The following is a 12,997-nucleotide window of genomic DNA, read 5'->3' as shown; positions in this document are numbered from 1 at the left end:
AGGAATGTCAGTGGCTGGCAAGAAATAGGAAGCCTGCTGTGCTTCAGGAATTCAGGTTTTACATCATACATAGTCAAGATGCTACTCATACCCAAGACAGATCACCTCTTCCCCTTAATTACATGTGTATACTATTGTGGAAAGATTTTCACAATTAAACTTAGGACTTCTTTTCGGCATTCTTCCAGTATATTCGACAAATTCACAACCAATGTGTTTCAGATGCAACTGCTTAGAAAAGCATGCCATCTTTTCCATCTATTCATTGATTTCTAACAACTTAGATTTGTGCCTTAATTTCTTAATAACAACTAACAAACAGTGGAAGTGACAGATAGATTCAAGGGATTAGATCTGATAGACAGATGTCTGAGGAGGCCTTACAAATAGCTGAGAAAAGAAGAGAAGTGAAAGGCAAAGGAGAAAAGGAAAGATATGCCCATTTGAATGCAGAGTTCCAAAGAATAACAAGGAGAGGTAAGAAAGCCTTCCTTAGTGATCAACGCAAAGAAATAGAGAAAAACGATAGAATGGGAATGACTAGAGATCTCTTCAAGAAAATTAGAGATACCAAGGGAAACTTTCATGCAGAGATGGGCACAATAAAGGACAGAAATAGTATGGACCTAACAGAAGTAGAAGATATTAATAAGAGGTGGCAAGAATACACAGAAGAACTATACAAAAAAGATCTTCATGATCCAGATAACCACAATGGTGTGATCACTCACCTAGAGTCAGACATCCTGGAATGTGAAGTCAAGTGGGCCTTAGGAAGCATCACTACAAACAAAGCTGGTGGAGGTGATGGAATTCCAGTTGAGCTATTTCAAATCCTCAAATGATGATGCTGTGAAAGTGTTGCACTCAATATGCCAGCAAATTTGGAAAACTCAGCAGTGGCTACAGGACTGGAAAAGATCAGTTTTCATCCCAATCCCAAAGAAAGCAATGCCAAAAAATGTTCAAACTGCTGCACAATTGCACTCATCTCACATGCTAGCAAAGTAACGCTCAAAATTCTCCAAGCCAGGCTTTAACAGTACGTGAACCATGAACTTCCAGATGTTCAAGCTGGATTAGGAAAGGCAGAGAAACAAGAGATTAAATTGCCAACATCCATTGGGTCATCAATAAAGCAAGCGAGTTCCAGAAAAACATCTACTTCTGCTTTATTGGCCACGCCAAAGCCTTTGACTGCATAGATCACAGCAGACTGTGGAAAATTCTTAAAAAGATGGGAATGCCAGATCACCTGACCTGCCTCCTGAAAAATCTGTATTCAGGTCAAGAAGCAACAGTTAGAACTGGACATGGAACAACAGGCTGGGTCCAAATTGGGAAGGGAGTACATCAGGGCTATATATTGTCACCCTGCTTACTTAACTATATGCAGAATCTAGCACTCTTTTCAGGGAATCTGTCTCCAATTTTGAAATGTCCATAACTACAAGCAAAGAAAGTACCATAGAGAAGAGAATGAGTTAACAGTTACTATCTAGGAAACATTATTCAAACTCTATTTGAATAGGCCTTCAGTCCTAGATCTTTAAAGTCTACAGTTGTGGGACTAAAAGTAGTATACTCCGTATGATAGAATGTCCAGTAAGCTATGATGATACCTGCTTGAAGAGAAATCATTTCCAAGCCATTGCACCTTGAATAATTTAAAGGTAAGCACTATTGACATACCTGTTAGACTGAATAAACTCAGAATACAGTATACATTGATGAGATCTTTGCTATCTATAAATATTAAATAAGCATTTAGTTTTAGACAGTTCTGGACTTTCTGAGTATAGGCACTGTTCATAATGATAGGCATATATATATATATATATATAGTACCCTGTACTATACAGACAGAAAAAAAAAAAGAATGAGGAAAGGAAAACCTATATTTTAGTCCCAGCTGATTAATTCTCTCTGAAAAGTTATATATGGTCTCTGAACTGTCATTTACCTGAGATCTTAATCAAGAAAGCTGAGTGCCAAAGAATTGATGCTTTTGAACTATGGTGTTGAAGAAGACTCGTAAGAGTCCCTTGGACTGCAAGGAGATCAAACCAGTTAATCCTAAAGGAAATCAGTCCTGAATATTCATTAGAAGAACTGATGCTGAAGCTGAAACTCCAATACTTTGGCCACCTGATGTGAAGAACTGACTCATTGGAAAAGACGCTAATGTTGAGAAAGATTGAAGGCAGGAGGAGAAGGGGACGACAGAGGATGAGATGGTTGGATGGCATCCCCAACTCTATGGACATGAGTTTCAGCAAGCTCTGGAAGTTGGTGACGGATAGGGAAGCCTGGCATGCTGCAGTCCATGGGGTCACAAAGAGCTGGACATGACTGAGGGACAGAACTAAACTGAACTGAACACAACATAGACCACAATACATTATAGTGGATATAATGATTTGAGAATCAAAAATTGCTAAAGAGCAGAACTGACTTTCACCTTTATTTAGGGACTTTCCATGGAACAATGATTTTTAAATTAAGTTCTTATCTCTTCTATTATAGGATTTTCCTGGAAGAATTGTAGTTGGGAAAGGGAAAGGGAAAGGGAAAGTGAAAGTGAAGTCGCTCAGTCATGTCCGACTCTTTGCGACCCCATGGACTGTAGCCTACCAAGCTCATCAGTCCATGGAATTTTCCAGGCGAGAGTACTGGAGTGGGTTGCCATTTCTTTCTCCAGGGAATCTTTCCAACCCAGGGATCAAACCTGGGTCTCCCGCATTGAGGGCAGACGCTTTACTGTCTGAGTTGGGAAAGTGGCCTCTTTCTTATGATTAAACTCAGTCCTTCACTGCTGCATGCTGAAATCATTAGGGCTTGTAAAAATCCCTTTTGCAGACTTGCAAAAAGGTTTTTTGCATTATCTCCATCATAGTTTATGTACCTAAAGAACAAAGAATCACTGAACTCATACAATTGCAAGGTTCAGTGTAATTACATTATTGAACTACTATTGCTAACAATGAAAGACATCTATTTTCAGTATTACTGTAAGAGCCAAGCTGGAAAGAAACTTTCAGATAATCTATGCAAACAAAATATTTGTCTTAAAATTAATAGAAAATGATTTTTCTATTACGATCTCTATTTTGTATATAAACTACTTTGATAAAGTCTTCTATAAAAGGAAGTAAAAATATTTTTATATTTCTAAATGTTATATTTGGCTCTTACATAGTCTAATATATGGATCATTTTTCAAACTTATAATTTTTAATCCAAATGTTTTTAGCATGTAGTCACTGTATAAATTTTATTAATTTTTAGCACATTGAAGAACAAGAAGGAAAATAATTTATAAAAAATAGAATTTTACAATTGAAATGTTGCAAAACTTATTTAACTCCTTTAGTGCTTACTGAATTTATTCATTTCTCATTCTTTTGCAATAATAATGCTAAAGTAGATACATAGAATTTGAGATAACTAAGTTTAGAAAAACAATTGGAAATAGATTAAGAGAAGATGATACTAAAAAGGGTAACCAAAACTTTCGACAAGTCATGATAAGATATAAAACCTGGTTCTTAAATTCAAGGAACCAACTGTACTGGAAACCAACACCTATTTTTTTTCTCCTGTATACGTAGCTACAGTATGTTTCCCATTCACCCTTTGCAATAAGAGTAGTCATGCCACTGAGTCCTGACCAATAAAATGTGGGCCACAGAGATGTGCAACACTTCCACCCCTGGCTTCCCTCTTCTGCTAATTGAATGCACCCTACTCTAGGACTTAAGGGAGGCGAGACCAGCGAATTAGAAGGAGGCTGAGTTTTCAAATGACCACATGAAAAGTGGCTTACAACCAGAAACACATCCATTGACTTTTGTGTGAGTAAGAAATAACTCCTATTGCATTAAGCCACTGACATTTTGGAGTTTAATACTCAATGTAACCAATTTGGTAAAGCAAAGAGAAACTTTAAAACATTAAAAATTTTACTTCAGTACACATATACATACATATCAGCTCAAATGATAGCATGCATAGCTGGAGAAATCTGAACAAGCTCTATGGACTTTACCCATGTCAAATTCTTGGCATGTTTATTATGCTATAATTATACAGGATGTTAACTTTGGGGGAATCTAAGTGAAAACATACAGAGACCTTCCTGTACACTTATTTGCAATATCCTATATGTCTATAATTATGTCAAAATAATTTAAAATTTTAAATATTTCCCATGACTAGAGGTAAAAATGGTTTCAAATATTTAGGGAAAACCAAATTTGATTTTTCTTATTTGCTCACTATATAGGGACAAATGAGGTATTTATGTCATTAAAAAAGTTGTAGAATATAGAAACTGTCAAAGTGGAGATTTTATGTCTCAATCTTATAGTAACTTATCACAAAAACTGGAAGACAGTATAAGTTGAAGTATCATTTGGTAAAGATGATTTGATAATGATCTAAAATGATATGATCCAAAAGCATAAGTGTCTATTTGAAAAACAAGATTTTAAACAAATTTAAAAAAAGGTAACAGCTCAGAGCTTTTCAAGCACTTTTTATTTTGATTCGTACTATATAATGCTCACATCCACAGCACACACCCATGTGTATCAGGTGCAGCACCCCTCTACCACCCAAAAAGAAGATAATGGAACCAAGAACATTAGAACAATATAATCAGTAAACCAACCTTGGCTTCGCTCTTACTTGCTTTTTAATATAAATTATTTGTCTTCTTCAGGACTTTCTTATTGTCAAAAAATAGGTAGTAATGCACTGTGGAAGAACTCTTTGCTAACTCTTTGTGGTTAGAAAGAATCCGCTAGAGTGAGTTTCTTGGTTTGTCAAAGCTAAGACCTATACCCTATGGATTTTTGACAAATAGGGAAATCACACCATGCTGCCTATAAAACTTGATGTGTCTGCCATCTTCTCACCAGAGTGGGTTCCACATGGCATCTGCCTCACTGAAAATGTGATGCCTGTGATCACTATAGCAGGAGTTTCTCACTTTTATTGCAAGTGTGTTAGTTGCTCAGTTGTGTCCAACTCTTTACAACCCTGTGGACTGTAGTCCACTAGGCTCTCTGTCCTTGGAATTCTCAAGGCAAGAATACTGGAGTGGGTAGCCATTTTCTTCTCCAGAGGATCTTCCCAACCCAGGGCTTCAACCTGAGTCTCCTGCATTGCAGGTGTATTCTTTTCCATCTGAGCCATCAGAGAAGAAGAAGCCACCTTTTACTGAAAGAGCTGTGCATTTTATCCTTGTGCCCCAGCAAAGCAAGAGCTTACAAGATGAGAAATTTCTTATTATAGGAAAGAGGTTCAAAGAATGAGACAGCTAAAAAGAGTGAAAAATATTTGCTAGACACACATGTATAGACTAACATTTAAAATAAGATGTTATTGGGGAGCTGCAATTGCAGCTCCTCTGCACAAACTGAGATGCTGGAATGAGGACCCAGGCCAACAGTGGTCTGGAGCACTTCTGCAGCTTGGGCAAGGGCCCTGCAATGCTTCCAGGCAGGGACTTGCTCTTCTCCTGCAGGCCTATGCCTCTGTGCTCACAGTCAATGAGTGGGGCAACCACCGTGAGTTCTGCTTCACCAGGAAAGGAGGATTGTCCAAATGCGGAAGACGCAAGCAGGCATTTTACTGTAAGGTAGTCTGTGAGAGAGATGACTGGCTGATGCACAAGCTGGACTGTTTTCCCATGGTTGTTTTGGGGGAAAACTGGAATCCCTCAGAGACTGTAAGGTTGATTGCAAGAATTCTGGCTATACATGAAATTCACCCAGAAAGAACACCTTCAGAGAAATGGTTAGTCATGAAGGAGTTGGAGTCACATCTGGATAAATTAGATAATGAGACGAAGGACTTGATTCAGAATGACCTTGCTGCTCTGTATCACTTTCATTCCAAGCACCTTCATTTCCCCCAAAATGATATCCTGGTAGTACTCTTCATACAGGTTAACTGTCATGGATTTACAATTGAAGATGAAGAACTTTCTCGTTTGGAATCAGCAATATTTGCTGATGTTGCACTGATGAACCAGTTGTTGCCCCCATGTCATTGTGACCTCCAAGGGGACCCTGGCAGAAGTTGGAGAAATCCACCCAGAAGAGGGGATTTTTACCAGCTATGTTGATCTCCTGTACTCAACAGAAGATATGAATGACTGGTTAAGAGATTCTTTTTTTTTTTTTTTTTTTCACTTGTAAGAGCAAGGATGTACCAACAAAGACAAGGATAAAGCCAAGGTGGAAATCTGGAAGTTCACCTATCCCCCAGAGGCAGAGACATGATCAGATATGTTTGCAATGTATTGAGTTATGAAGGGCCAAGCACTACACAAGTTCCCCAGTGAGCTGCTGGAGATCTGCGAACTCAGCCAGGAGAAGAGCTGCGTGTTTGAGGACAGTAACATGTATAGGATGCACGTGATGTGCCAAGCTACGGTATCTGCTTGTACATGCAGAACTGGGAGGGAGCCCTGCCCTACAGTAAGAAAATCACCCAGCCCTACAGTAAGCACTGTCCTCTGTATGCCCTCAGCCTCCATGCGGCTGAAGTTAGGAAGACTGTAGGTGGGCCTGGAGAACCAAGCTTCTGGGGAGAGAGCCCTGGAGAAAGTCGTTACCAACATGGAAGTTTGTGTGTGTGTTTTTAGTTGCTTAGTCATGTCCAAATTTTTGCGACCCTGTGGATTGTAGCCCTGCAAGTTTCTCTGTCCATGGAATTATCCAAGCAAGAATACTGGAGTGGGTTGCTATTTTCTGCTGTAGGGGATCTCCCTGACTCAGGGATTGAACCCATGTTTCCTATGTCTCCTGCACTGGCAGATGGATTCTTTACCACTGCACCATCTGAGAAGTCCTAACAAAGAAGTAGCTGATGGCCGAGATAATCTGAGATCAAACAGGAACTGGAAAATCACTGATACTATGCCAACATTTTAGTTTTTATTTAAACTCTGGTGCAGAAATCTTTGAGCATTTGACTATTTCAAATCATACGCATCATGCCAACATTTCTGTAAACTCAATGGAATGGAAACACGACTCGCACTTAAACCTTATAGATGGCTTACTTGGACTTTGGTCTTAATCTTTTACCTTAATATCAAATTATTATTTGAATGCTATTTTTTTCTGTAAGAGATAATGGCATAGTTTCATATATTGTAATATACTTCAGACAGATAGAGTTTAAAAATGCAGTTATTTTTTCCTTCATGCCTACTGTAATGTTCTGAACAAACATGAATGATGAAAGAAAATTTAAAAGGTAGTAGTAAAAAATAAATAAATAAAGTGTTATTTTTCTACTTGGCAGTTAAGAATTCTGGCAAACACTGCCTCAGTCAGGTGATGAAGGTCAACCTCACCCAAATAATAATTCAGGTACCCCCAACACAGTGTGGTGTCATGAGAATGGAAGTGTATCTCTGTGACCATCCTCCCCAAAAGGCACAATCTCATTTAACAATGAGAAAAGCATCAGGCAAGAGACAAAATATCTGAAGAGCACTCTTCAAAACAAAATCATCAAAAATAGGCAAAGACTGAGACTCTGTCATAAAGCAGAGAAGGCAAAGGAGACATGATGACTAAATATAACGTCCTGGAAGGGATCCTGGAACATAAAAGACATAGGAAAAAATTAGTGAACCCTAAATAAAATGTGGAGTACTCCTCAGACTTTTGGCTAAGATCAAATGTGAATAAAATGAGGAGTTCAGTTAAAAGTAATGTACCAATGTTGGCTTCTTAGTTGTGATACATGTACCATAGTAATATAACATTAGTAATAAGGGAAACTGGGCTTGTGAAGGGTATAGGGGAACTCATTGTACTGTCTTTTCAACTTTTATGTAGGTAAAAAAACTATTATTAAAAAAGAATATTTTTGCACCAGCTGGTTAATGTTCTTGTGGACACTGGAGTGAAATATTCCCCCAATTTCTCCCTCACTTTTCAGTAATGACTGGTAAAGTACTTTATGACAACAGTTTTACTCTTAAGTTTTTTAAGACATCATGATACCGTTGTCATTTGTGGCTTCTTTTCATTTTAACCAAGACTGATTTAAAGTGTTTAAGTCTTGTAATTTTCTATTTCGACAGCGTCTCACAAATAATCACAAGCAACCACGACTAACAATTTCCATAGACTATTAAATCTGGAAAATATTTCTATGCTGAGGTTATATCTGGACAGTAGTGGTTCAGAGTTACATATCCTGATAGGCTCTGGGGCTGGGAATATTCTTATTCATGTTGAAAATGGGATTTAGCCTGTGATTGTGAACATTAAGGGGCTAAATCAGTTATTCTCATTGAATGAAAGGCATATCTCTTCTCCATATGGAGGTAAGCTGTGGGGAATTTACCACAAGAATTTAACAAGCCATTATAAAGTTGTTCTGAACATTTTCAAAAAATAGTATTACTTATAAAACTGATGTGTAACCAAAATATACTAGGTTGAACCCTTTAATTAAAGTAAAATTTGTATTCAAGAACATACCTGTATGTCTGAATTCTCAACCACTGAGGAGTGACCTTATTAAAAGTATTAAACCCGATTAGCTGCTGACTCTGCCAGAATGTCAAAAGAGAAGGAATTGTAAACCTTTTGGGCAGGGTATGGGTTTGGTGGGAAGATTTTCTAGCAACCCTGTGTTCACAGACATGCAGTAAACATTCTGTCTAACCAGAATGTACCTCTCTGCCAAAATTCAAACTAGTTTGATGTTCATGATGCTCATAATGTTTCAAACATCCAACTAGTTCTGATATTTATAACAAATAAATGAGATTTAGTTATAACTTCTAGTGATACAGACTGTTCTTTAAAGGACTCTTTCAGACACTTTTTACATGAAAACAATTATTAAAAGCAGCAGAATGATAAGTTGTAATGAAATATAAACATATGACATTGTAAGAGAGGTATTTTTATATATTAATGATGAAAACAATACTTAAGGACTTCTTTCAACTATATTGACAAGAGTAATTTATTCGAAGTAGATCTCTGCCAATGTTTCCTTCTAATGAAAGATTTTGAGCAGAGTCTCAGAAACTAACATAAAGATTTTTGGGTCATATAACTACCCTAAAACTGGACCCAGCCATAGGATATGAACAACTTTGGCACAGAACTTGATAAACAACCTTAGTACAAAAATTTCCAATGCCAAGACAGTTAATTAATATATATCAAACTTCTCTGCATAGCTAAACATGCCCATTGTTTTTTGCTTTCTCATAAAAATTTTTTCATACTGTTGATCATCAATGAATCTTAGCCTCTCATTATTTCTATGTTATCTTCTGTCCTTTGGGAACCTTTCGCCTCACCGCTTAGATAAGAGAAATCCACACACCTATGGATACCTTATCTTTCACAAAGGAGGCAAGAATTGGAGAAAAGACAATCTCTTTAACAAGTGGTGCTGGGGAAACTGATCAACCACTTGTAAAAAAATGAAACTAGAACACTTTCTAACACCATACACAAAAATAAACTCAAAATGGATTAAAGATCTAAATGTAAGACCAGAAACCATAAAACTCCTAGAGGAAAACATAGGCAAAACACTCTCCAACATAAATCACAGCAGGATCCTCTATGACCCACCTCCTAGAGTAATAGAAATAAAAGCAAAAATAAACAAATGGGACCTAATTAAAATTAAAAGCTTTTGCACAACGAAGGAAACTATAAGCTAGGTGAAAAGACAGCCTTCAGAATGGGAGAAAATAATAGCAAACGAAGCAACTGACAAAGAATTAATCTCAAAAATATACAAGCAGCTTATACAGCTCAATTCCAGAAAAATAAATGACCCAATCAAAAAATGGGCCCAAGAACTAAACAGACATTTCTCCAAAACAGACATACAGATAGCTAACAAACACATGAAAAGATGCTCAACATCACTCACTATCAGAGAAATGCAAATCAAAACAACAATGAGGTACCATCTCACGCTGGTCAGAATGGCTGCTATCCAAAAGTCTACAAGCAATAAATGCTGGAGAGGATGTGGAGAAAAGGGAACCCTCTTACACTGTTGGTGGGAATGCAAACTAGTACAGCCTCTATGGAGAACAGTGTGGAGAGTCCTTAAAAAACTGGAAATAAAACTGCCATATGACCCAGCAATCCCACTGCTGGGCATACACATGGAGGAAACCAGAATTGAGAGAGACACGTGTACCCCAATGTTCATCACAGCACTGTTAACAATAGCTAGGACATGGAAGCAGCCTAGATGCCCATTGGCAGATGATAAGCAAGTTGTGGTACATATACACAATGGAATGTTACTCAGCCATTAAAAAGAATACATTTGAATCCGTTCTAATGAGGTGGATGAAACTGGAGCCTATTATACAGAGTGAAGTAAGTCAGAAAGAAAACACCAATACAGTATATTAAGGCATATATATGGAATTTAGAAAGATGGTAACAATGACCCTATATGAGAGGCAGCAAAACAGACACAGATGTAAAGAACAGACTTTTGGACTCTGTGGGAGAAGGCGAGCATGGGATGATTTGAGAGAATAGCATTGAAACATGTATATTATCATATGCGAAACAGATCACCAGTCCAGGTTCGATGCATGAGATAGGGTGCTCAGGGCCGGTGCACTGGGACGACCCTGAGGGATGGGATGGGGAGGGAGGGGGGAGGGGGTTCAGGATGGGGAACACATGTAAACCCGTGGCTGATTCATGTCAATGTATGGCAAAACCACTACAATATTGTAAAGTAATTAGCCTCCAATTAAAATAAATTAATTAAAAAAAAAGAGATTTCTTCTGTTACTTTTGTTTCTTTCCCTATTTATGGTTGGACTCCATAGTTACCCCAGAGAATCATTTCATAGTATATAGAATTGAAAAGTAACGTGATTTTAAACATCTCCACACTGAACTGTAGTACGCCCACACAAGGGCATACAGTCGTTCATCTTCTGACTGGTGTGGCTGCAAGGTAAGCATAGCCGAGATGGGTGCTGCCTATACTCCTGCAAAAGAATGAAATCTTCCTGTAGAAGGAATTTGACTCTCAATTACCTTTGCAGTCATCTAATGCAATTCCTTATATTATTTTAAAAAGATACATATTTGTTGATTAATGAATGATTGGTAAATTGTTGGAGTTGCAGAATCTGGATTATCTCCTTTGCTTAGGACTGCTTTTAGTTTTTTAATCAGGACTAATTTTGCATGTAAGCAAATGATGACTAACTATGCAGCATAATTTTAGGGTGGAAATATTATTTCATAGAGAATAAAGGTTTAAGAATCTAGTCCTATCCCATTAATCCAGTAGCATAAATTATATATCTGTATCTATAATTGTTAGACTTTTAGCCTTCTTAGAAAGAAGTGACTTAGTGATACTTCCTAAGTGAATGTGACATATATCCAAACACTTTTGATGGAGAAGTGGTGATAATGGATAAGAAAGGATCTGAGAGAGATAGACTTAAAGGTAATAAGATTTAGGGTTTTTTAGCAATAGCTGAAAGGCAGAGAGGAGTGGTATATATGAAAATGGGAGACTATGAACAGTTAGTGAATTCTCTTATAAAAGTCTGCCAAGTTCACAACATAAAGCTGATCATATTTGTGATTTCATGGTGAATATAAACATGATTCTTAGCAAGTCATATCTTATACTTTGCTCTCACATAAACTTTACAGTTGTACTTTGACTTGGAGATTTCAATCTTCTGCTTTTAGCTTCTACCCTTCAGTTAGAGTCCACTCATCTCAAAAACAATCATAAGGTCCAGCTCACTTCTCTCTTAGATTCTTTGAATCCTGTGTTTTTGAAGAAATCCCAGAAATAACAGATTGGGGAGCAGAAGAGAGTCAGGATTCTGAGCCATCTGCCGCAGCTGTTGGGGTCACACTTGGCTATCTGAGCTGAATCACAAGTGCTGTCCAGAGTTCTGCTACCCAGAGCTGGTGAAGAACTATGAGGGGAGGTGAAAGGCCTTCATTCCTCAGACAAGAAGGAAGAGCTCTTGGATCCTTTCAATGATAAAGAAAAGGAAAGACATAATGTGGAAACCCTGGCCTGGAAATTTGAAGAAAAATATGGCGGAAAGAAATATAGAAAAGAGCTTATACGGGACTTGATTGATATGGGTTACAGTTATGATGAATCCAATTCCTTCATTGATAACTCTGAAGTGTATGATGAGCTTGTTCCTATATCTTTGACTACATAGCATGGAGGATTTTACATTATTAACTCAAGAGACCTGCAGTTTAGACAAGCATCAGAATCTGAAGATGACTTCATTAAAGAAAAGAAGAAACAATCTTCAAAGAAGCAGAAGCTGAAAGAAGGTGGTGAGAAGATAACGAAGTAAAAAGATGAGACATGACAAGGAGAAGAATTGGGAAAAATCCAAGTTTCCAAAGCCAGTTTCACAGCCCCCAATGCTAGTAAGGAGAAGAAGAAAAGGAAGCATTCTGGGGCTTTGAGTGTTAAAGAGATGCTTAAGAAATTTTAGAAGGAGAAAGAGGCTCAGAAAAAATTGAGGAACTGTGGAAAATGGGGACAATACTTAAAGAGATGGACATACCAGATCACCTTACCTGCCTCCTGAGAAATCTGTATGCAAGTCAAGAAGCAACAGTTAGAACTGGATGTGGAATAACAGACTGGTTCCAAACAGGAAAAGGAATGTGTCAAGGCTGTATATTGTCACCTTGCTTATTTAACTTATATGCAGAGTACATCATGCGAAATGCTCGGTTTGATGAAGCACAAGCTAAAATCAAGATTGCTGGGAAAATATCAGTAACCTCAGATATGCAAATGACACCACTTTTATGGTAGAAAGTGAAGAGAACTAAAGAGCCTCCTGATGAAACTGAAAGAGGAGAATGGAAAAAGTAGGCTTAAAACTCAGCATTTAGAGAACTAGTCCCATCACTTCATGGCAAATAGGTGGGGAAACAATGGAAATGGTGAG

General features: G+C 37.7%; 1 pseudogene; it reads left to right on the top strand.

Moving 5' to 3' along the window:
- Positions 1-5,435: 5,435 nt before the first annotated feature.
- LOC145520844 (N-lysine methyltransferase SMYD2 pseudogene) lies at positions 5,436-12,244 on the top strand (annotated as a pseudogene).
- Positions 12,245-12,997: the final 753 nt, after the last annotated feature.

Source organism: Giraffa tippelskirchi, chromosome 9 (genome assembly GCF_054371585.1).
Source record: "Giraffa tippelskirchi isolate mGirTip1 chromosome 9, T2T-mGirTip1v1.2.pri, whole genome shotgun sequence".
Classification (NCBI taxonomy): domain Eukaryota; kingdom Metazoa; phylum Chordata; class Mammalia; order Artiodactyla; family Giraffidae; genus Giraffa; species Giraffa tippelskirchi.
Note: the sequence above shows the minus strand (reverse complement) of the source record. Positions and strands in the feature narration are given on the sequence as shown.